The 11,282-nt window shown below is 33.2% G+C and overlaps 1 long non-coding RNA gene across 1 annotated transcript; it reads right to left on the bottom strand.

The window, feature by feature from the left end:
* Positions 1-2,369: 2,369 nt before the first annotated feature.
* On the bottom strand, positions 2,370-10,886 carry LOC149496018 (uncharacterized). Its single transcript, XR_016320817.1, has 5 exons — positions 10,384-10,886; positions 9,500-9,565; positions 8,727-8,785; positions 3,240-3,305; positions 2,370-2,525 (listed from the first exon to the last, which is right to left on the bottom strand). It is a non-coding gene; the product is annotated as an uncharacterized LOC149496018 (long non-coding RNA).
* Between the last annotated feature and the right edge of the window lie 396 nt (positions 10,887-11,282).

Genomic DNA, 11,282 nt, shown 5'->3' with positions numbered 1-11,282 from the left:
TTCAGTTGACTTTGTTGTTTTACATATAATAATATTAGCATAAATTTGTTTGACTGAAAGATTTGTAATGATGCAAGCTCCTCTTTTCATAGAAAATCTGTAAATGAGTGGTGAATAAATTATAAGGATTGAAAATGTTTTTTTTTTTAAATATTTATTTAATACCTTAGTAGTTGTTTCTTGGATTACTCATTCATTTGGTATTGTTTAACGGTTGTGGATGATACTTAGATCTCTTTGTTAAAAAAACTTGCGTAGACCAAATTCATGATCTCATTTACGGACCAAACAAATGAAATTAAGAATTTTTTAAAAAGTATTTTAATTTTTTTTGCCAAGTGTATGGTCAGAAATATTTTTATTTCAATAAAAATCTTTAATTTCATTGATTTGGTGCATGGATGGATCATGGACCCGATCGAAGTAAACTTTTCCCCTGCATGTAAGGTATGTTTGCTCACTCAGTGGTTAGGTAGGCACATGCTGCTCATCTACTCATGAGATAGCCTGTTAGCTTTAACCATGACTACAAGATGAGCTTTTGGAGTTAAAATACTACTACTTAATTCAAAAGATTAAAGAATAGAGTAAACATACTACTAGTTTTCTTTAAGGATTTGTTTTGAAAGGAGAGAAAAGAAAATATTGGAGGAAGGAAAATAATAAAATTTATTTCACATTAAAAACTGCAATTTTTCCAATTCATTTATCATTTTCTCATCAATTTGGAAAAATTCTAATTTTGTAGGTAGGGGAAGAAAATAGTTTACATTTTCTTTCTTTTAATATTTTCCTTATTCTTTTCAAATAAAGAAAAGTCTTTTTCCTCGGTATTTTTCTCACATATTTTTTTTTCTTTCAAAATAATTCTCTTTTTCAAACATAGTTAAAAGCTACCTAGACTTGATTTTTTCTTTGCATGATAAATGATAATTTGCTACATAGGAGGCTTATGGATGCCTAACCTTCAAGTATAGCCAAAATTAGGGTTACAAATTTTTACGTCTTTGAGATGTTTAAGTGTATAAAAGAGCATCTGAGTTCGTATATGTTAAATTGAAATCTTTCTTCATCCTATTTTATTTGAATTCGATAATATGTTAGCTGCATTTTCTTTTTTCGTATAATTGATTAAGAGATATAATTCTATTCGAACCATAGAGCATAAAAATTTTTTATCCTCCTAATAAAATGCATTTTTCAAAATTAAATTTATATTTTTATCTATATACATGTGGATTAAAGTTACTTACTAGTCTAACCAACATCTTATGGGACTTTCAACGTGTCACTTTCGGTCTTAGATATCAAATGATGATATTATAAGATAGAGATGACAAATGTATTATTATTATTATATTGTTTCTTTGTCATCGTATTAAAACTATTTTGTTATCATTATGAATTGTCATATTTCCGACACTAAAGATTGAGTTAGCTTTGTCTTTATCAACTGTGTTGTGCATAATTTTTTTGTAAGTTTTAAGAAGTTAACTTTTTTTTTTTTGTTTATTGGGTTGGTCTAGTTAATTTGTTTTTATTATTGCATTTCAGAAATGTAATGTAGTGTATATAAACAATTGTTAATTTTATATTTTACAATTATTATTATGAGTTAAAATAGTTTTATGTTTACCTTTTGCCGTAGTGATGACTATACCCATTAATTTAGGTCGTGATATCCATCATAAGTAAGATTTGAGATTTTTATTTGTTATTTATCATAATTATTCAAATTCATAAAATTATTATAATAATTTATATTATTTTCTAATTTACAAAATTAATAATTTTGGTTAAATTTTATTTCGGTTAAAGTCGATTAATCATAAATTTCGGTTAAATTCGATCGGTTAATTAAAATTTCATTCTTTTTAACTTCGGTTCGGTTAATGATCAAAATTAATTCGACCAAAATAGTTCGATTAAAAAATTAATTTGGTTAAGTCAAAAAAAAAAAAAAAACTTCTGGTTAATTTACTTCAATTAAAAATTTTAGTCAAACCGACTGAATTGGCCGAATACTCACCTCTATCATTAACGTGATATTGCAGAAGAAACATTAAGTATATGCTTGACTTTTTATTAATTTGTTTGAAAGTAAAGCAGATTACTACAAAAGTGTATCAGTTAGATAATTTTTTCAAAAAAATATTCACGAGTTTATCGCAATTGTCATACTGAAATAAACGAAGTCGGTGCTAATTTGTAGAAGTTTAAGAGACTATTTGTCACGACCCGACTCCGTGGGCCGGACCGGCACTAGGGCCCAGGTAAGCATAAGGCCCCCGAGGCCCGTAGTAAGCCTAATTACTCAACTTATACATTTCATACCATTTATAAAAAGTAACGCATACGACAAGGCCCAATTTAAATGCACAACCCTATAACTGCGGAGTTCAATAATATTCTGATAATAGAATAATTTATACATCCAAAATTAAATAACAACAATATAAAGTTTACATTTATAACTCTGCGGAGAAGAGTGCAGAGCTTCAGTCGAATCAACTGCTTCCTAGTACCTGGGAGGTTTGGAGAGAAGGGGGTGAGTTTTACAACTCAGTGAATAATAATAAATAATGCACACCACATACAGTCAAGCAAATGCACCCTAGTATACTGAATGAACACACAACAGTCAATCATATGACATTACATCAGCACTCACAAACAATATCACCTTCAAATAATCACATCACGTGGAAATTAGTCAGTGGAGTCACCTAAACCCCCGACGAGCCGTCCTCTCAAACAGCTCATCCTCTCAAACATGTGCACCCGGGGAGCCAATCCCCCATATCTGGCCGACCGGTCTAATCCTCACTTGACCAGTCCTCTCAATATTTTATTTTACATTCTCTCTTTTCTTTTCCATCTCATCAACATCATTTCATCAATTCATCAGGTGCACACGGGGGCGCCGATCTCCCATTTACCCGGCCGACGGTCCAATTTCATCAATTCATCAGGATCCATATTTATCGACCGTCCTCACAAACCCAGGGTGACCCACTTCATCCTAACTCCACACAAACAGAGCACAGTATATACACAGCACAAATAATCAAACAATTCATTTATCATAATACACCAATTTCATCCAAATGCACAATTATGCATAAGTATAATTATAGTGATCATAACATAATATATTTGAGAAAATACAATATGTAAATATATAAAAATGTAATGTTATGCAAATGCAGTGTTGACATGCATTATTTATTATTACTCACTGTGATGGAGAGCGAAGTTCTAGCTTTGATTCTGTCCTGGAGGAGCACTAGATGGACCCGGGCGATCTACGCAAAGTAAGAATGACGCAAAATTAATTCTATTAGATAAGATAATTCTTGACCACTCTAAAAATTTTATTTTATGTCTAAATTTTTATTTCTCTATCTAACTATATTTTATTTATTTTCTACCGAAATTTCGGCAGCATCTCCCCTAAAAATTGAACTATCCACCTGTTAAAATATCAACAATTTCATAAATATTCAATCTATACGGCCCATCCGTCGGGCAATTAATCAATTCAATTTCCCATCCTCCATCCGAAGAACAATATCAACATTTCCTTCAATTCTCAACATCACCACACAATCAAAATTATATATTACAATAACATTATATCTAAACTACCTTAATAAATTCAACACTATCATTATAAAGCTGTTAACTACTCATAATTACCAAATTAATTAATTATAAATAATAAAATTAATTTAATTAACTAGCACTACTAACATTAACTTAACTAAACTAATTTAACTACAAACCATTACTTTTATTCACTAAAACTAACTTAACTAAATAAACTAGCTAAAACAATTAACTACAACTAACTTAACTAAATAAACTAGCTACAACAATTAACTACAACTAACTTAACTAATTAATTACTAACACTAACACTAACACTAACTCATCTAACTAAATTAACTAAATTTCCATTCATAGTTCCAAATAGTAATAATGTAACAAAATCCTCCAAATAAATCTGCAGAGTCGTTAGCTAAGGGTTTCAATCTATACATTAACTCTATCTACTTTAATCTCTTTAACTAAAATTAGGAACTCATGAATCCAACCGAAAAAGAGCCAGAATGCTGCTTACCTAGCTGCAAACGAGCTGAAAATCAAAATTTTTTTGGTTAGCTTGGCAGGCGTTAGCTTGATCGGAGCTGGGGCAGACAGTGGCAGGTGAAGTTGCTAGAAGGGACGGAAGAGCTCAAATGGCCGATCCTAGGTGGTCGGAGGCGTGCTGAAGCAGTGGCAGAGCGGTGGCGCGACAGATCCACTGAGGCGCGATGCTTGCTTGATCAACGACAGAAGGAGGCCGGGCCTGCTCGTGCCGCGCGATCTGGTCCAAGGAGCTGGTGAAGTCGCTGACGGAGCTGCTGCGACGTCGAGCTGCAGCGAGGAGCGACAGCGGAGTGGCGGTAGCGCGCAGCTCTGCTGCTCTGTCCCTGTCTCGCCAAAAATGCAGGCGCACTGAAGAAGAAAGAAAGAAAAGAAAGGAAAGAAGAAGAAGAAGAAGAAGAAGAAGAAGAAAGAGAAGGAGGAGAAGGTGGCGGAGGTGAAGTCGCCGGTGGTCAAGAAACGCAGGAACGGGGGGAGGGGGAGTGAAGTGTGCTAAAAAATAGAGGAAAAAAAGAAATTTCTAGATGGTTTGGGTCGAACCGGTTCGATTCGGTTCGATTCGGCCCCAATCCTCGATTTTCGATTGGTTTACGGCTTTTCCAATCGGTTTTTGATTCGATTTCTCACAGTGCTCGTACTAAAATATTACTATGAATTTTCCAGGCTGTCGGTTTATTAAATTTAAATGAAAAATCTTTAAAAATAAAAATTCGGGTTATTTCAGTCTTCCCCCCTTATAAAAATTCGTCCTCGAATTTTAAAAGTAACAAGTAACTGGAAAACAATGGTGGTTGTGCTTCTCACATAATCCTGCAACTGATAAAAGTTATTCACATTCAGTAGAATACTTGTTCTCCTGAGCAGCTAGATATCTACCATATCACCATAGTTAATTTAAACTTGAGTTGTACTATATCTACAAGTCAAATCAAGTAAAACACTCATAACCCAAGGCACAGATTCGACTCTAGTATTCACTGTTAACCGTAAGAATTTAAGTTCCTCATAACCTCTGTTCAAGTAAGGGTTATTACTCTCATTAGCTATTATAGGCAATAATCATTTCTAATTAATGAGAACAAATTCTTACCATTACTACAAGCTTATTTCAAACAAAATCATGACATTTCTCTAGCTAATTGCTATCAACCGATAGGAGATCCTGACTTATATCCCAATCTCATCACATATTTATCACCTTAACCATTTTCCAACGAAAGATAATATAATCTCCTTTCAAATCCTACTAATGAGAATTCATATTATACCATTTCTTAACTAATTATGACAAGAACTTATGCAACTAGTCAAGTTAGTTGTTGTCATGCCAAATATTCTTAATGCATTTTCTAAAATATTCACACACCATTCTATTATACTCAACTCCATAAAGAAGTCTAGCCTACATCTTACTCAAGATGTAAAATTCTTCAAACCGTAGTTTATATTCAATTTATCTATTTCTTCTGTCTTTAATCAATCTTTTAGACCGAAATTTACGTATCTAGAAATCAAGAATCCTAAACAAGTAGTGCCTTTTGCTCTAGCTAAGTACGTGATTAAGAATGTTAAACCATAATTTAACTCCTGAGTAGACTATGTCCATTATTTTATGTTTATTCTTAATCCCCTGAATGCCCAAGAAGATTCAGATAATAATATATCATTGAGTTATTCCTTTTCTCCAAGGTTATCACCTCCAAAATTTGTAAAATTTATACTTAATACTATCTAGGAATATCCCCAACCTTAATTATGTTCTCTCTACATGCTGTACTCCAAACAAGGTTAATGCCTCATTGAATCCTTAAACATCAAAGTTACAATGTACCAGTCCTCGAATTGACCTAACTAACCAAGTATTCCTTTAAACCACAAGTTATATCGCAAACTGCCATTTATAACACAATTTTATTTATTCAATCATAATTTCCACCAATTGCTAAGAAATTCAGAATAGCTTTACATTGACTCCAAATCATATGTTAATGACTCTCATCTTAATTGATATCTCAATCATTCCAAATGAACAGTAAATTAAAACCCAGTTAGTTTATTGATATTTATAAAATACTCCAGATACCCTTCTGTTCCCTAGAGGCTTAATTATATCTCCCTTTCTCCATCCAATAAACTAAGTAACTTACAAAAATGCACTAAGTAATAGGAATTTCTTATTCTAACTACCTTGCATCAAGAAATTACATTTATTCACATTCATCGCCATCTCAAGCTGAATCTCATGATTCTTCATCAACTCTTATTCCCAGTTATTAGTATTAATAACATTCCTCACTTGTACATAATATATTTATAAGCTCATTATATGGATTCGATTCATATAACTCTTAAAACTATTTCCTAACTAGACGCTATCAAATGACAGAAGTCAAAAAAAATTTCTTACTCTCAAGTAGAAAGTCTATCTTTCTTCCTGAATGTAAGTACTTAGTTCTTTTCCTCATCGGGATTACAATCCTTGAATCATTTATCTATTTGTTTATCACCAAACATTCAATAGCTTCCTTCATTTGATCTCTTTTTAGATTCTAAATTTACTATTTATGAACATTTAAATTCTTAATATCCACCTTAGCTCTATTCTTCAAGAGATATAACAAGAAACTGTTCAATTATACAAATATTATTCTCCTTCAAATTATATTCAAATTATCATTTTCCTAATATAATTATCACCCAATATAATAGCGTTCCAATCCCAAAACCACTAATTACCTTTGCTATCTTTTACTTTTATTTTATTATACCTGGTCCATAAGATTAGTCTGGCTTATTAAACATCCTACATGTACTAGGATCTTAATTATATCACACATGGATCCACAAATACTTCTATTAACTATTACTCAATCTTTTCTATCCTAACAATAATCACTTATAATTTCTTGATCACTTTGTCTTAGAATTTATTCTCGTATAAGCATCGTGAGATCAACACGAACCAAAATTTTTCTACACTCATGAAATCCCAAAGTATAGAAGTCTTTATCCTAAATCCGCTGATGCATCATTATTCCTATTTTTACCAAATCTTGTTACCCATGACCCCTAATTTGTTAAAACTTTATATACTGATTATCCTCATTTAAATCATACTAATTTATACTCTTTCACGCTTCTGTAATTGATTCTTTTCTAAATATCCATACAATAACAGGACTAGTTTCATCCTTACTTATCTAATTCATTAGTATAACATCAATTCAATAATTGGATAATTATCTCTCCAGATCCAATGTCATTCATCAATACACTTAAATCATCATGCCCCACTATTTACATAACATAATTACCTTAATTCCCTTATAGAATTGTTCCTCGGATCATAGAATCTCCCATTAAATAAAAATCATTGTTTGTACTTTACATACCATCGAGTGTGCAACAATTATTTTAAACATCAAAAGACTAAATACCATTAGATAAACCATAAGATTCCGCAAGCCACACAATATCCACCACTAAGTACATAAAGATTAAAGTAATTTATCTCCTATTAAAAATCGCGATTTACTTTTCTTTTATCCACAATAATTTATATTATCCCCTATATTCACACCCTAAAAAAAAAGTTGATGAATACAACAATACAACTTACTCTACCAAGCAGCGATTATTCATAAATAAAACTCACTTCATATAATAATTCCACCAATATTATTCTTTATGAAAAATACTCATCACCAATTATCATATCAAATCACACCAAATCCTTCAATATTCAAACCCTATAAAAAATCATGTATATCCATTCCATCCAGAAAAATATTTATCTCAATAATTATAAGAAATTCCACTAACCAACATCATGTAAATTTCATCAAATACATATGCTAATTTAATACTCTAATTAAATGGATTCTAATGTCCTCGAATCCGAATCATTTATTTCTCCTAATAAATAATTAGCAACTCATTCTCAATTCCGCAGCCACACATATACACACATTCATGCATTTTTATATATGTATTCCATATTCCACACGTATTAAATAAAAATAGCACAATTTCATCATCTAACTTCAACTTATTAATCCTATATACTTATCTTCTTACCTACTTAAATTATATATGAATATTATTTATTCCATAGAAGGATTTTAGCTTAAGTTTAAACCATCCCCTTAGCATCATTAGCTAAATCACATCTCTAAAGGACAAGGATACAAATTTTTAATCATTAAACAACTTGACTTTAACCTGATTGCGAAGAACGCAAGAACGTTGAAGGGGAAAGCAAGGAAGACTATATCAAGACATGACAGAAATTACTCCGCAGTTACATCTAGACTTATGAACTTTTGCTCTGATACCACCTTTGTCACGACCCGACTCCGTGGGCCGGACCGGCACTAGGGCCCAGGTAAGCATAAGGCCCCCGAGGCCCGTAGTAAGCCTAATTACTCAACTTATACATTTCATACCATTTATAAAAAGTAACGCATACGACAAGGCCCAATTTAAATGCACAACCCTATAACTGCGGAGTTCAATAATATTCTGATAATAGAATAATTTATACATCCAAAATTAAATAACAACAATATAAAGTTTACATTTATAACTCTGCGGAGAAGAGTGCAGAGCTTCAGTCGAATCAACTGCTTCCTAGTACCTGGGAGGTTTGGAGAGAAGGGGGTGAGTTTTACAACTCAGTGAATAATAATAAATAATGCACACCACATACAGTCAAGCAAATGCACCCTAGTATACTGAATGAACACACAACAGTCAATCATATGACATTACATCAGCACTCACAAACAATATCACCTTCAAATAATCACATCACGTGGAAATTAGTCAGTGGAGTCACCTAAACCCCCGACGAGCCGTCCTCTCAAACAGCCCATCCTCTCAAACATGTGCACCCGGGGAGCCAATCCCCCATATCTGGCCGACCGGTCTAATCCTCACTTGACCAGTCCTCTCAATATTTTATTTTACATTCTCTCTTTTCTTTTCCATCTCATCAACATCATTTCATCAATTCATCAGGTGCACACGGGGGCGCCGATCTCCCATTTACCCGGCCGACGGTCCAATTTCATCAATTCATCAGGATCCATATTTATCGACCGTCCTCACAAACCCAGGGTGACCCACTTCATCCTAACTCCACACAAACAGAGCACAGTATATACACAGCACAAATAATCAAACAATTCATTTATCATAATACACCAATTTCATCCAAATGCACAATTATGCATAAGTATAATTATAGTGATCATAACATAATATATTTGAGAAAATACAATATGTAAATATATAAAAATGTAATGTTATGCAAATGCAGTGTTGACATGCATTATTTATTATTACTCACTGTGATGGAGAGCGAAGTTCTAGCTTTGATTCTGTCCTGGAGGAGCACTAGATGGACCCGGGCGATCTACGCAAAGTAAGAATGACGCAAAATTAATTCTATTAGATAAGATAATTCTTGACCACTCTAAAAATTTTATTTTATGTCTAAATTTTTATTTCTCTATCTAACTATATTTTATTTATTTTCTACCGAAATTTCGGCAGCATCTCCCCTAAAAATTGAACTATCCACCTGTTAAAATATCAACAATTTCATAAATATTCAATCTATACGGCCCATCCGTCGGGCAATTAATCAATTCAATTTCCCATCCTCCATCCGAAGAACAATATCAACATTTCCTTCAATTCTCAACATCACCACACAATCAAAATTATATATTACAATAACATTATATCTAAACTACCTTAATAAATTCAACACTATCATTATAAAGCTGTTAACTACTCATAATTACCAAATTAATTAATTATAAATAATAAAATTAATTTAATTAACTAGCACTACTAACATTAACTTAACTAAACTAATTTAACTACAAACCATTACTTTTATTCACTAAAACTAACTTAACTAAATAAACTAGCTAAAACAATTAACTACAACTAACTTAACTAAATAAACTAGCTACAACAATTAACTACAACTAACTTAACTAATTAATTACTAACACTAACACTAACACTAACTCATCTAACTAAATTAACTAAATTTCCATTCATAGTTCCAAATAGTAATAATGTAACAAAATCCTCCAAATAAATCTGCAGAGTCGTTAGCTAAGGGTTTCAATCTATACATTAACTCTATCTACTTTAATCTCTTTAACTAAAATTAGGAACTCATGAATCCAACCGAAAAAGAGCCAGAATGCTGCTTACCTAGCTGCAAACGAGCTGAAAATCAAAATTTTTTTGGTTAGCTTGGCAGGCGTTAGCTTGATCGGAGCTGGGGCAGACAGTGGCAGGTGAAGTTGCTAGAAGGGACGGAAGAGCTCAAATGGCCGATCCTAGGTGGTCGGAGGCGTGCTGAAGCAGTGGCAGAGCGGTGGCGCGACAGATCCACTGAGGCGCGATGCTTGCTTGATCAACGACAGAAGGAGGCCGGGCCTGCTCGTGCCGCGCGATCTGGTCCAAGGAGCTGGTGAAGTCGCTGACGGAGCTGCTGCGACGTCGAGCTGCAGCGAGGAGCGACAGCGGAGTGGCGGTAGCGCGCAGCTCTGCTGCTCTGTCCCTGTCTCGCCAAAAATGCAGGCGCACTGAAGAAGAAAGAAAGAAAAGAAAGGAAAGAAGAAGAAGAAGAAGAAGAAGAAGAAGAAGAAAGAGAAGGAGGAGAAGGTGGCGGAGGTGAAGTCGCCGGTGGTCAAGAAACGCAGGAACGGGGGGAGGGGGAGTGAAGTGTGCTAAAAAATAGAGGAAAAAAAGAAATTTCTAGATGGTTTGGGTCGAACCGGTTCGATTCGGTTCGATTCGGCCCCAATCCTCGATTTTCGATTGGTTTACGGCTTTTCCAATCGGTTTTTGATTCGATTTCTGACAGTGCTCGTACTAAAATATTACTATGAATTTTCCAGGCTGTCGGTTTATTAAATTTAAATGAAAAATCTTTAAAAATAAAAATTCGGGTTATTTCACTATTGCATTACTCAAAAAATTTACTCCAAAAGAATTTTTAAAATTACGCACATACGTACTAATACGGCCACTAGTTTCATGGGCAGAGGATATAAAAATTTTAAAATTGAAAAAATTTTGCAAAGTAAAGTTTAAATTTTAGCATT

Source organism: Jatropha curcas, chromosome 5 (genome assembly GCF_041381405.1).
Source record: "Jatropha curcas cultivar XTBG-Jc1 chromosome 5, XTBG_Jcur_1.0, whole genome shotgun sequence".
NCBI classification, from domain to species: domain Eukaryota; kingdom Viridiplantae; phylum Streptophyta; class Magnoliopsida; order Malpighiales; family Euphorbiaceae; genus Jatropha; species Jatropha curcas.
The sequence above is the reverse complement of the archived record's forward strand: the minus strand, read 5'-3'. Positions and strand labels throughout refer to the sequence as shown.